The 12649-nt window shown below is 37.6% G+C and overlaps 1 long non-coding RNA gene across 2 annotated transcripts; it reads right to left on the bottom strand.

Moving 5' to 3' along the window:
- Positions 1-6599: 6599 nt before the first annotated feature.
- On the bottom strand, positions 6600-11274 carry LOC129420809 (uncharacterized). 2 transcript variants are annotated; one of them, XR_012358362.1, is made up of 7 exons: positions 11126-11274; positions 10503-10635; positions 9695-9763; positions 9238-9391; positions 8677-8756; positions 8106-8413; positions 6600-7995 (listed from the first exon to the last, which is right to left on the bottom strand). It is a non-coding gene; the product is annotated as an uncharacterized lncRNA (long non-coding RNA). The 2 variants fall into 2 exon arrangements; XR_012358363.1 differs by lacking the exon at positions 8677-8756.
- Between the last annotated feature and the right edge of the window lie 1375 nt (positions 11275-12649).

The raw sequence follows: 12649 nt of genomic DNA, 5'->3' as shown, positions 1-12649 counted from the left end.
TGGATTTTGCGTAAAATTAAGAATTTACTTTTAACTACTGACCTGATATAATGCTTATTTTGGCAGTAACTCATTTTTTTCAAAAATGGCGTTTATTGCGTTTTGGAACCAAACTCTTCATTTGTACTAATATAATTACAACTTATTTGTGTTTTATTTTATGAAATCCTGCTATGCATATGAAGTAACCGTTTTATAAAAGCAATAAGCCCCACAAAGCAGTGGTGTCAGAGTGCATTTTATAACAGCTAAGGGGGTTTTAGGCACGACGCGAAACGCCCCTTAGATGTTATAAAATGCACTGGTAACCCACTGCTTCTTGGGGCTTATTGTTTTAGTATGTCATTAACATACATGCATTTATCCATAACAACTTACAGTAAATTTAAGCTATACATTTTATTAGTATGTGTGTGTTCCAGCCTGATCTCATGAGAATTCGTACATATTTTATGAGTTGGCTAATTCTTATGAATTCATCAAGTTAATTGTGCAAAAACGTACGATTCTCATTAACTCTTTCACCGCCAGCGTTTTTAAAAAAAAGTTGCCAGCCAGCGCCAGCGTTTTCATGATTTTCACAAAAGTTTAATGCCTTCCAGAAAATGTTCTTCTTCAAATATATAAACATACAATATACCTAATGAAAGAACAGACCCTCTGCTTTCAAACAAAAAAAAAAACGTTTCATCCTACCTTCAATAGTTCTCTTGTAATCACCTCTAAAATTTGGGTAGGTTTCTTCAAAAACACCACATTTTGAGCAAAAAGCTGAGATAATTCCATTTTTGTGACGGACTTTTCATAGAGATCCCATTCAGAGTGATCTTTAAAACACGGACACGCAGCAGCTTGCCATAGGGCAATACTTCCGGTTTTAAAAAGTTGCGTAAGGGCGGTATAATAGCGGCATTGTGGAAAGACGGAAATACTCATCATTGGCGGGGAAGCGTTTTCTCTTGATTGACGAGATATCTCGTCAATGGCGGGGAAATAGTTAAAAAAAACAACGAAACCCAAGCCCCAAAGTCACAGGGGTCAAGACAAATCATACAAAAACGAACAAATGTGGTCGAATGAATAAATATGAATTAGCCAACTAGTAAAATATATACAAATTATTGTGACATACCGTTGGTGTGTTCCAGACGACTCCGGGCCGGATCCGCACCGGAGTCAGCAGCTGCGGTGCGGATCTGGCCCAGAGTCTTTTTACATCAGTGAACATTAGAATTTGCCATTATATTTCTATCTTATGTTTTACAACATCTGGTAAATGTAGACTGCTGCATAAACTAGCTCTACTGTTGTCTTTCACTTTAGTGAACTGATACTTCGGCAAACAATTTACAAACGTTCCAAAGAGAAAAACCTGAATTGCTTTTATTTTATAGTCAAACAAGCCAAGCTACACCATGTCTGTTTTGGTTCAAAGTCCAGGTCATCCTCATTTGTGTAGATTAGATAAAGGCACTTGAACACAGGGATACCCGGCCTTAAGCTGTTTGCTAGGATCTACTTCTTATAGAATCTGATTCTGGTACAGATAACAGTGTGCCTTCTTTGTATCCAAAACATGCTAGACGGTATCAATCTTTACGTCTCCAGAGGTTTAAGAGGCAAGTTAGCAACATGTTGTTATTGTCTGACTAATGTGTTAAATTAATGTGTAATGTGCTGCCCTAATGTTAGACCAAGGTAATCCGTCATGCTGGGAGTCACAGAAAGTTTTTGCATCCTTTTGTTAATGATCATCATCACCAAACATTTAATTGAAAAGGGTCATATTTTTGTCTCATTGCTCATGGCATTGATTTTTTCCACACCTCTCCACATCTCTGTTTTCTGGTCCCATCATTGGTTAACTGCTACAGAGGCTGTCAGTCATGGTGCTCCAGGGCTCCTGTATCAGACTCCCTTGGGTGGAGGGTTGAAAAGGTTCCCTCTACTCGGGCCAACAAATTAGATCCCAATCAGTTAGAAAACCCCAAAACACTGCTTCTAGCCAGACCCCCAAGCCTGAAAACACAAGAAAACACACACACCTAGAGCTGCACAAAGCAGAGACAGATTTGGCCTTGTCCTTGGGAAGACCTCTGAGCTCACCAAACTCTTTTTTTGCCACACAGGCTTTCTACAGACCTACAGAAGGAAACCAGGTGCTATAGAGGGCGAAATAGTGTCACAGTTCCTCTCTACTTACTCTTATTTTCCACTTCTTTGCATCATTTACTATTACAATTTCCTGCTTTTTATTTGTAGGTGTCAGTCAGAAAATCTTAAGGCTGTACATTGCAAATCATGATGTCAAAGATGTCTAGTTAGTTTATTGAGTATGAGGCTCCACAAGATTTTGATGTGCATAATATGATATTTTGTGTGGTTAAGTTAAAATAGGATATCGTAATACATTTCATCTTCGTCTAATCTTTTTTTTTTGGTTTGTCTCTGCTAGCTTTTCATTCTCACCAGATACATTTTCAAGCTCCTCTTTTACTTAACAGCAGCGGTATCTTCAACTTGTCACTTGTCATGTAAGTTATTTATGAAGTGTATGTGGGTGGGCAATAAAAATTTCAATGCATGTTCAAACTATATGTGATCCTGCCTCTAAAACCCAGTTAAACTCTTACTGTTGTCTACATAAAATCAACCCTAATGTAAAGAACATTGTTTGAAAACATAACCTTAATATATTTTAAGTTCTTTCTGTGTTTTTGAAGCTTTGATTCATGTTTCATGCGTAAAAAACACTGTATTTTTCACACAGTTTACTTATCTGTATACCGATGCTTTAAGGGGCTGGACACATCAAAACTTTTAAACGCGGCTGAAAACGCCTTGAGGACGCCGAATGCCAGCTGTTTTTCAGCTAAATGCCAACTTTCTTCAGCTGAGCGCTTTGGTAGCTGTGACACTTCAGCTGCAAGCCGGTTGGTTGCTGTGGTAATGTGGTAATGCCCCTCCTCCACTGTGATTGGGCGGCCGTGTGAGAACTGACATCGAGGAGTGGAGCTTTTCTCCCAAAGTTGAATCTCTTTCGCTGAGCGTCGAGAGTGGAAAAACCGCCGAGCGCCGGTTTTCAGCGTGGAAAAAACCCGCTAGCTGCTGGCTTATTTGAAAAACGGCGAGCTTCCATTGGAAACAATTGAAAACATGCGCCGGCCGCGGTTGTAAAAGCGTTGGTGTGCACGCCCCCTAACTGTCCCCAAAATGGGTTGATGTCTTCCTTGTTCTGCGCAGTCCATCCTTTGGAAATACATAACAAGTTCTGATTGTGTAGTTTGTTTAGTGTGTTGTGATTCGACAGCAGCTTAGCTTAGCAGAGCCGTTTGAGCCGTAACTGGCGACTGACGTATTCCTGTGGGTGGAGTTTAGTCAAAAACTCTTCTTTTGACGTCATTCAACCAGGAAGTAGAGGATTGTAGTTCAAACCGGCCATTTGCTTTAGGCTCTGAAAGGGGACTTCGCCTGGCAGTGAACTTTGAGCTTTATCATTTTGCAGGTATTATTTATGCTAACAGCATCATAGATTAAGGTCATGTCAAAGATTAAAATCAAATTTGACATCTTTACATTATGAGACTTTAGCCTGGATTTCACAGACAGGGTCACATATGCCAAGCATAGACACAGTATATGAAAGTTTTTCACTTAGGAGCAGTGTTGGGGGTAACACATTACAAGTAACGTGCATTACGTAATAATATTACTTTTCTGAAGTAACGACTATTAGTAACGCATTACTTTATAAATTTACACATTAATATTTAAGTTACTTTTTAAAAAAGGTAATACGAGTTCCTTTTCAGTTTAATTAATTTGATAAAAAATAATATACCGAATTAAACTAAACATCGTCACGTAGAATTACGCAATCTATGCGCGCCTGAGTTTGCAGGCCAGAGCTTGACATTTTTGCGATGAAAATATGCAATTTCTGAATGCAGAAAAAACACATGCAAGGCCTGAAAGAGGTCAAGCCTCAGCCAAGTAAGAAAAAGTAACGCAAAAGTAACTTAAATGTAACGTAAGCATTACTTTCAATGAAAAGTAACTACGCAATTAGTTCCTTTTTAGGGAAGTAAAGAGGGTCGCACAGCGGACGCGCAGCTTAGCGCCGCACAGCGCCGCGTCGAGACGCATCTAGGAGGTATCGTAAACCGGAAGTGCACATTAAATAGCGCGAGCTTAGTCAGATAGCGTCTACTTCAAAATGCAAAATATACGTTAGCAGCCAATTTTAATTGTTAATGATTTGGGACAAATATGATGTTATTTGATGTTAAACTATGTGAGTGGTGCTCTGTGGCAGGACAGGGATTTGAGCAACTTCCTGAGTCAAAGCTGGGCGCCGGGGACAGGCACCAGTGTGCGTATACTCATAGAAAACAATGCGTTCGATTTTTTTAAAACGGCCCGGCGCTGTGCGTTCGGTGTGCGACCCCCTTAACTTAATATTGTAATGCATTACTTTTAAAAGTAACTTTCCTCATCACTGCTTAGGAGGGTTAATTGACAAATACATATTATCAGTAAGAACCTCATACATTTGAATTCACATAATATGTTGTCTATAACCAAATTTTGACACATCTGTATGGATTTCGTAAGGAGTCATTGCAATACTTTTAATATTATGTCACGCTCATGTTCAGATTATAACGTCCAAATTATTATTCAGTATATCATTCATCTGATTCATTTTCAAATATGTCATGCTAAATTGAAATCAAACCATTAATGCACATGCCTGCTTTTGGATCAAATTACCCCACCCTTCATCTGACAGTCTTTATCCTCTAAAGAGCTTAAAGACTATTAAGTTAATTAATGGCACATGGAGAATAAGGATCACCCAGAAAAGCAGCCTTGTGCATTGTTGCACCATTGTCTCTACGCGGTTCGTTTCGTTGCTATCCAACCCCTCCCCGATGTTTCAGTGCCAAAACAGCAGTTTACCCAATCCAGTTCCCCAAATACTTCTCCTCCAAACCCAGGCAGGTCCAATGGTCATGTATTACTCACTCAAAGATTCCATTCTTTAAAAAAAAACTTCTTCCTCACGCTGCGCAAACTTGCCAAGACCCTTTTCTCTTCTTAATGATATACTTTAGGTATGCTGTCATACCTAGTGCAGAGGGTCTATCCCTTCTTGAACAAAGTCCAAGAGCTAAGTGTTACAAAAAAGTGTCAGATCATATGTGTGGACTAGCAAATGCATAGCGCAGCTGAACGAAGGTTGTTTCACATAGTCAGCAGGATGGAGGAACAGAGAGGAAAGTGTCAAGAATGTGAGAGACTAGGCAGTGAGAGGAGAAGGCGGGGGGCACTAAACTGATCTGGTTTGAGCTCTGATGAATATATCTGTATGTGATTATTTTGACAGCAGTTATAAACCCATAAGGCCTGGCCCCAGTTCCTGCTCTTGTTGATTTAAACCACTGAGCCCCATAAATAATGGCTGATTAAGTGGCTGCGCCAGCTCTCTTAGCCCAATTTACCGCGGCCTGGGTCTGAGCGCCGTGGACTTCAATGTGTTCTGCATTAGCATCAATGAAAAGGACAGGGAATGCAGAAGGACTGGTCCCACGAGTTACGGGAAGCCCTTAATGAAAGAGTACTTAATAGATTAAAACATCTTACAGACCCAAACTAATTCAGAAGATGGGAGAGATACACTTACGCTGTTAACGTAAATGTGAGCAGGCATAAACATGCCACGCTAAGTAAACTCAATAATTCAAAAAGTCTGATATTTACAGATCGCAAGCATGCATGCTTGTGTTTACGTTGGTCATTTTTAACAAAGTCCATTTATGGCCCAGCTGGCATTAGTGACGTTGTAGCCATTGTTGTCAGAGGATAAACTTTATGGACTTTGTATATATATATTACTCCAAATTAGCTTTTATGGATATTTATGGTTAGCATTACTGACTGTTAAAAATCTAGAAGCTTTTACTTTGGAGAGAAAATGTTTATAGCGCTGTGTGCATCTGACTGAAGTGGAAAAAGAAAGTAGGGGGAGTTTAAATTTTTTTGAATGTCTCTATCAGGCACTAAAACATATTTTAAAATGGAAAAAGAGCTCTTGACATCAATTACATTTTTCTTTGTTTCTTTTCGAAATTCTTCTGTTAACATTACGCAGACAGGAATCCCTAATCATTAGCCAGCTTAACAAGAACTGACAGACATGTCACTTCACACACGTCAGAAATATTTATAGAAATACGTAATGACCATGAACCTAATCTGTCAAACATGAAAATGACTGCTTGTGTACCATCCCACTGTACATTTAAACCACACTCTTAAAAAAAATGGTTCTATATCGAACCAGAAATGGTTCTATCACCCGCTTCATATATGGAACCCCCAAATGGTTCAATATAGAACCACTTTAATGGGTTCATTAAAAAGAACCCCAAATGGTTCTTTAAATCATAGTTAGATGGTTCTATTTAGAACCATTAAAGGTTCTTTATTATTATTATGAGTAATTTATTATTGATAAGAAATTATAACCAATCCAGAAAATTATAAAAGTTTACTATTTATTAATTGTATTATACAGAAATATAAATCTATAAAAATTACTTAAAATCACATCTCTTTATTCTGTATTAGACAGCAAAACTTTAGTTTACATTTAAAATGTCTCATTACATTCAACCATTTAGTTATTTAATTATTTCCATTAAGCATTTTCACTTTTTAATAAACATACACACGTTTATACATAAATAATATATATATATATATATATATATATATATATATATATATATATATATATATATATATATATATATATATATATATATATATATATAAATAAATAAATTGCATCTCTGTATTAAACAGCTAAACTCTTAATTACACTATACATTAAAAATTTTGTTCAAGTTATTTCCCTTACGCATAGATACTGTACAGTATATGCAGTACTAATTTTTAGTAACTTTTACATGTGTCTGAAATGATAAAAAGAAATCACGGTAACACTTTACAATAAGGTTCATTAGTTAACATTAGTTAGCTACATTAGTCAACATGAACTAATAATGAACTGCACTTATACAGCCTTTATTAATCTTTGTTAATGTTAATTTCAACAATTACTTATACTTTATTAAAATCTTGTTAACATTAGTTAATGCACTCTGAACTAACATGAACAAGCAATTAAAGCTTAAATTTGAATTAACTAACATTAACAAAGATGAATAAATACTGTAACAAATGTATTGCTCATGGTTTGTTCAAGTTAGTTAATACATTAACTAATGTTAACTAATGAACCTTATTGTAAAGTGTTACCGAAATCACAATGCATTTAAAGACAATTCATGAACAATCTATTAAATAGAATGACAATTTACACAAGTTGATTGTACATTTGTTTTGTACAGGTATTAAAACTTAAGCATATATTTTATAAATTAAAGTCACTGTGTGCTTAATGGCAAAAGGGTATTGAACATTGAGGAGAAAAAAAAACGCAAACAGTTGTCACGGAGTGACTATGCGGGGCGGAACCAAAAGGAGAGTGAAGAGGTTCCGCCCGGACCGGTTTGTACAGACACCGGCACTTCCGGGTTCCCCGGGAATCCCCGCACTCGCTGAAACAAGGCACAGCTGTGTGAGTGACGTGGCGAGCGATGGTTGGGCGAGCCACGCCATGGAGGAGGATATAAAGAGAGAAGGTAGAAGTTACTGGAAGGGTCGATTTTCGGGCGAGTCAACTTCCGCCTTGGGCAGCACAACGAAGACCAGCCTCCGAAGAGTCCGCAGGCTCTGCTGATCCGGCGACCGCTAGGTAGCGGGCGGAAAGAGTGCGGGGCTGGTCCGGGCGAAAGGACGGCGTAGTTGTGTATAGGAAGTTACTTGTCAGAGTGAAGTTTGATCGCGTTGGATATACGCTGCAGATGCCGGCTGGGTTGTTAGTCGTTCGGGTGCTGAAATACGTAGTTCTGCTACGGCTGGGAGCTTAGGAGGGAGAAGAAACACTGTTCAACAGTCAAGTAAGAACCTCTTGAAACGGAAATACACAAAGCTTTCTTGAAGATGTGTGCTGTGTCCTTGTCGTCCGTACTCACCTTAGGAGGGTCTTGGACCTTTGTGGATGCCATCAGGGGCCGTAGCGGTGTTCCAGCTGGAGTCACGTGGAAACCCCTCCAACGTCCCTGGCCCCGTAATACTCCCCCTGAGGGCGAGAAGCGAGATTTTTAGATTCCCTTTCCCATTCCCCACTTCTCCGACCTGTGACACAGTCATTCCACAGCCTGTGATGTCAATGTCTTCCACATATTAAGTTCACATTGTCCATTATAAAGTTGATACTTTCAGATTTGAGAAGATCAGGAGAGCCGTTGAACACTATGGTTGGTGTGGGACCTTTGGGTTCCTGTAAAACAAACATTTCACCTTTTAAGTGCTTTTTACCAATTAACAGAAGCCATCAAATAGACTTAAAATTATCCCATAATAACACAAATAAAGTATGACAACTAGGCAAGCGACACTCACGAACCAACAAGACTCATAATAATTGATGTAGAGCTGTATGCTATTTAAGGGTAAACAGAGTAATATTTTTATATTTGCATTGAATGTTACTTTAAATAAAGTGCCTCAAATGCTAACTAAATTACAGAAGACTATACCTACACTATTAACACAGTAAAGAAAGCTGGGATTTTCTTGAAATAATGCTTGCAATAACATAAGTGCAGCATTCCTCACCAGACCTACAAAGATACAAATTATTGTACATTAGGTACAGATATCAATTACAGGGACATTTTACTCAAAAAAGAAAACTCATTCACTCACTCGTTATTTCAAACGTTCACGGCTTTCTTTCTTTAGCAGAACACAAACACAAAAAAGATTTTGAAGAATGTCTGTAACCGAACAACTCTGCTAGCAATTTAATGGACACAAAACCAATGCAGGTCAATGGGCACCATTGTTGTTCGATTAGCATACTTTTTCAAAATATCTTCTGTTGTGTTCTGCTGAAGAAAGTGACGATAATTTTAATTTGTGGGTAAACTTTAACTCTTTCTCAGCCAGCGTCTCTTAATTAACAAGTTTACTCTTCAATGGCAAGGAAAAAGTTTATACTAACATTATTTTCATATTTTCACTTATACAATTTATAGGTGCTAGAACCTTTACATTGACAATGCAAATAAAGCTACTTTACACTGGACAAAGAACAAGCACCTTCTGTGGTTTCCTCTCCAATGAGATTGGCGTAGAGATGTTTTTTACTTCCTTCTTTTGCACTCCTGATGATGTTTGGGGCCATTTTATTAAGAGATGTTTCCATGTTCTTCACCAAGTCTGTTCCAAACCTCATTGTCATTCCACGCAGCATCTTAAAACACAAAATCTTTATATATCCACTTTCAGACAAACAAGTTCCTTAAAGTCTACATTAACTTGAGGTTGCAATTGATGTATTTTTCAAAACACAATGTTCAATAAAAAAATTTGTGTGAAATATACAGAATTTAAATTAAGTCCTCAAACACTTTACAGTCTTTAATGCTAAATTCTAAATGAAATACATACAGTAAGAATTATCATTAAAGCTACAAAACACAGATTTCTTTTATTTTGCTCTTTGATGAACATTAGTGTCAGAAGTCAGGTTTACGAGGTCTTTTAAGCACCTTACCTTTTTGCATCAATGGGGTTTATATTTTAAAGCCAGTGACGTGTCTGACCATTTATTAACCATGGTTATCTGTGGGGGAGAGGAAAAAAGCATAAATTACACTTCACAAACCAAATACACATAAAAACCTGAACAGGTTTGGTTTTTAAAACATTTGAATGTTAAATGTAAGTGTCTTAACAGCTATCATCACATTAATTATTTGTGTGCATCACAGAAAACATACATATCTAGACTTGTTGCGGATACAAACGCTGCACTGCAATCGAGCATTTATAATACAGACCGGCGGAATGTTCTCAACTGTGGCCAGCAGTTTCCATTTTCCTTCCGAGTTTAGCTCCAACCCTGATAAAACACTCGTGAACAAGCGAAAAATACTCACGGAATATGTGTAAAACTGCGACAAACATTTACATATAATTTCCCTTCAACCGTCTTCCACCCGGTTCCTTTGACCACGCGCTTCATTGAAATAACACCCCTGTCTCGAATTTCGTCTCCTTACAACACAGCTGTCTTATTGTGCTTGGCAATTTAATTTAAAATGACAAAGAAATAAAGCAGGACTGTAACGTAATTCATTAAAACCCGGAACAAAATGTATTTAACAGAGCTTTTATAATGACGGTTGACGAAGCCCGTCAGTGCTTTAACGTTACCAGCAGTATTTTTTAACTGAGGTAAATATTATAAATGTAGCTAGTATCACTATTTAGCACAATACCTACTCTAACAAAAAAAATATTAACTAATTATACTAAATATTTCAGTAATATCGTTTCAAAAATGTAGAAAGTTTACTTACCTCAGGGTACAAACAAGCAGAAATGCCGGTCCGGAGTCCGAACTCCTCAGTTTGAAAAAATAACTGTCACGCCTCGAGGCTCATCTTCGCGTATGGTGGTGGTCTTGGTCTGCCTCTCCACATCACCACCGCTCTGGTTTAATAAACAGAGGAATATAAACACACATACATACATAAATAACATGTTTAATATAATAAAGCTTGACGGTGAAAGATTTTATACCCTAAAATTGCCAAATTTCCCTCAGACATCACACGTAATTGAATTAAACACTATTGGGCGGTTTTCTCGGACAGGACTTATCACTGACTAAAATACTGACATCTGTAAACATATGAGTGCTATTGTTTTGTCTCAAAATGCACGCCAGTATTGTATTTTATAAGGTTTGTTTGTAAAAATGTCCCAATTATAATTAAGACGGAGTCCTAAACCCTGTCCGGTATTATCTTAACTAAAATAACTCCACTTTTACTCGGGACACATAACATAACACACGCTTTAAGTCGGTCACATAACATAACACACCTTTATATAACTTATATGTTTACAAAAACGTCGAGTATTTGCGTCTTTGCCAATTAATATAGTCTAAAATTAACATTTATTTACAAACGCTTACCTGACGTGACCTTGAGGAAACGGCTGATGACTTGTGTCGTTGTGGGAAACAGTGAGTGATTCCAGCTGTTACATGCGGAATGATCTCAGATTAAATGACCTGTGATTCAGATCCTTCCGAGTTAAGTTAAGACATTTTAAATTAAAAACTCACGCACATACTGTACATACACACGCGCGCGCGAGCGGGTCGCGCGCACGCGCGCGTACACGGGTATACACACGGGTATATTTAGAAGTTTTATTTAAGATTGTTAATTGGGACTATTTCTCCACCCGCTCCTTCAGCTCTGAAGTTCAATTTCGCATGCAGTCCGGTTATAACAAATGTAAAAGATATGAAACATCACTCAACAGCAATATCAATTAAGTGCAATCCTAAAATATGATTTAAAACATAACCCTTTCATTGTTAAGTATGACAAATTAAAATGAATTAAATCGCATGTTTAAACGCCACAGAGATATCAGAGCCAGCAGTCTGATGGGCTTGCTGAGGAGAGGCTGCGCTGGGCGGGGTGTGAGCGCTTAAGTGTCTGTGATTTTCTGGAGCTCATATGGAGCTCATCTACGTCCGAAAGTGTCCGAGCACATTTTTAAATAGACGCTATCTTTATTAACCGACCGCATATTTAAACTTTAAGCACATACATTCACGCCTGAACAACTCTTACAATTACATTTTGTGACCAAATAACAGTAATATTATGAGCATTTTGTTGTCAGGAAACATAGCTGTCATAAGTCCACATATTTACCTGATTTGTTTTAATTAGATCAGTCAACACTAGCCATTCTGAATGTTGACTGGATTTGAAAATAACCATTCATTTAATATTTTAAACACAGATCTTCTCAACTAGCTCAAACAAAAAAATTGGTTTAACTTATATATTTTTGCCCGTCCAACATTTCATTAGTTGGATTTTTTACAGTGTACACTAAATATTAGTAGCCTATTTGTTGACTCTCTCTTTATTTGACCACAACCTATTGACACAAAAAGGTTTGTGAATGAGTTGTGTAGGTTTGTAAATGAGTTGTGTAGGTCTGCAATTATTGTGTAATCTTTAGTTTACACTTCAGTCACAAAACGTGAATTATAGAACCATTTTAATAAAAATGGTTCTTTGCCTTCCAAGGGTTCTATATGGAACCCGTTTTTTGGTAAAAGGTTCTATTGGCCAAGTATAGAACCCCACGGTTCTATATAGAACCTCAAGGAACCTTTTTTTTTTAGAGTGCATAAACTATTCAAATTTTGTTCAGTTCTTACGCTTCCACCCTAATGATTTTACACCACTGCAATAATACGAAGCCCTACGAAGTGTGAGAGCTCCCTCCAGCTGTCACTTTCACCCATTTAACAGTGCAGCTCATTTGGCAAGCAGTCTTTCTGACAAGGAAAATGGGCGCAATGATGGTAAGTGTGCTTTGAAACTTAATTTCCCCCTCTTTAGAGGGATAATATTTCACCACTTTAGCTTAGCCACCCCGGGTCCTATCAACACATTTAAGAGGGTGA

Source organism: Misgurnus anguillicaudatus, chromosome 17 (genome assembly GCF_027580225.2).
Source record: "Misgurnus anguillicaudatus chromosome 17, ASM2758022v2, whole genome shotgun sequence".
In the NCBI taxonomy this organism is placed as follows: domain Eukaryota; kingdom Metazoa; phylum Chordata; class Actinopteri; order Cypriniformes; family Cobitidae; genus Misgurnus; species Misgurnus anguillicaudatus.
Note: the sequence above shows the minus strand (reverse complement) of the source record. Positions and strands in the feature narration are given on the sequence as shown.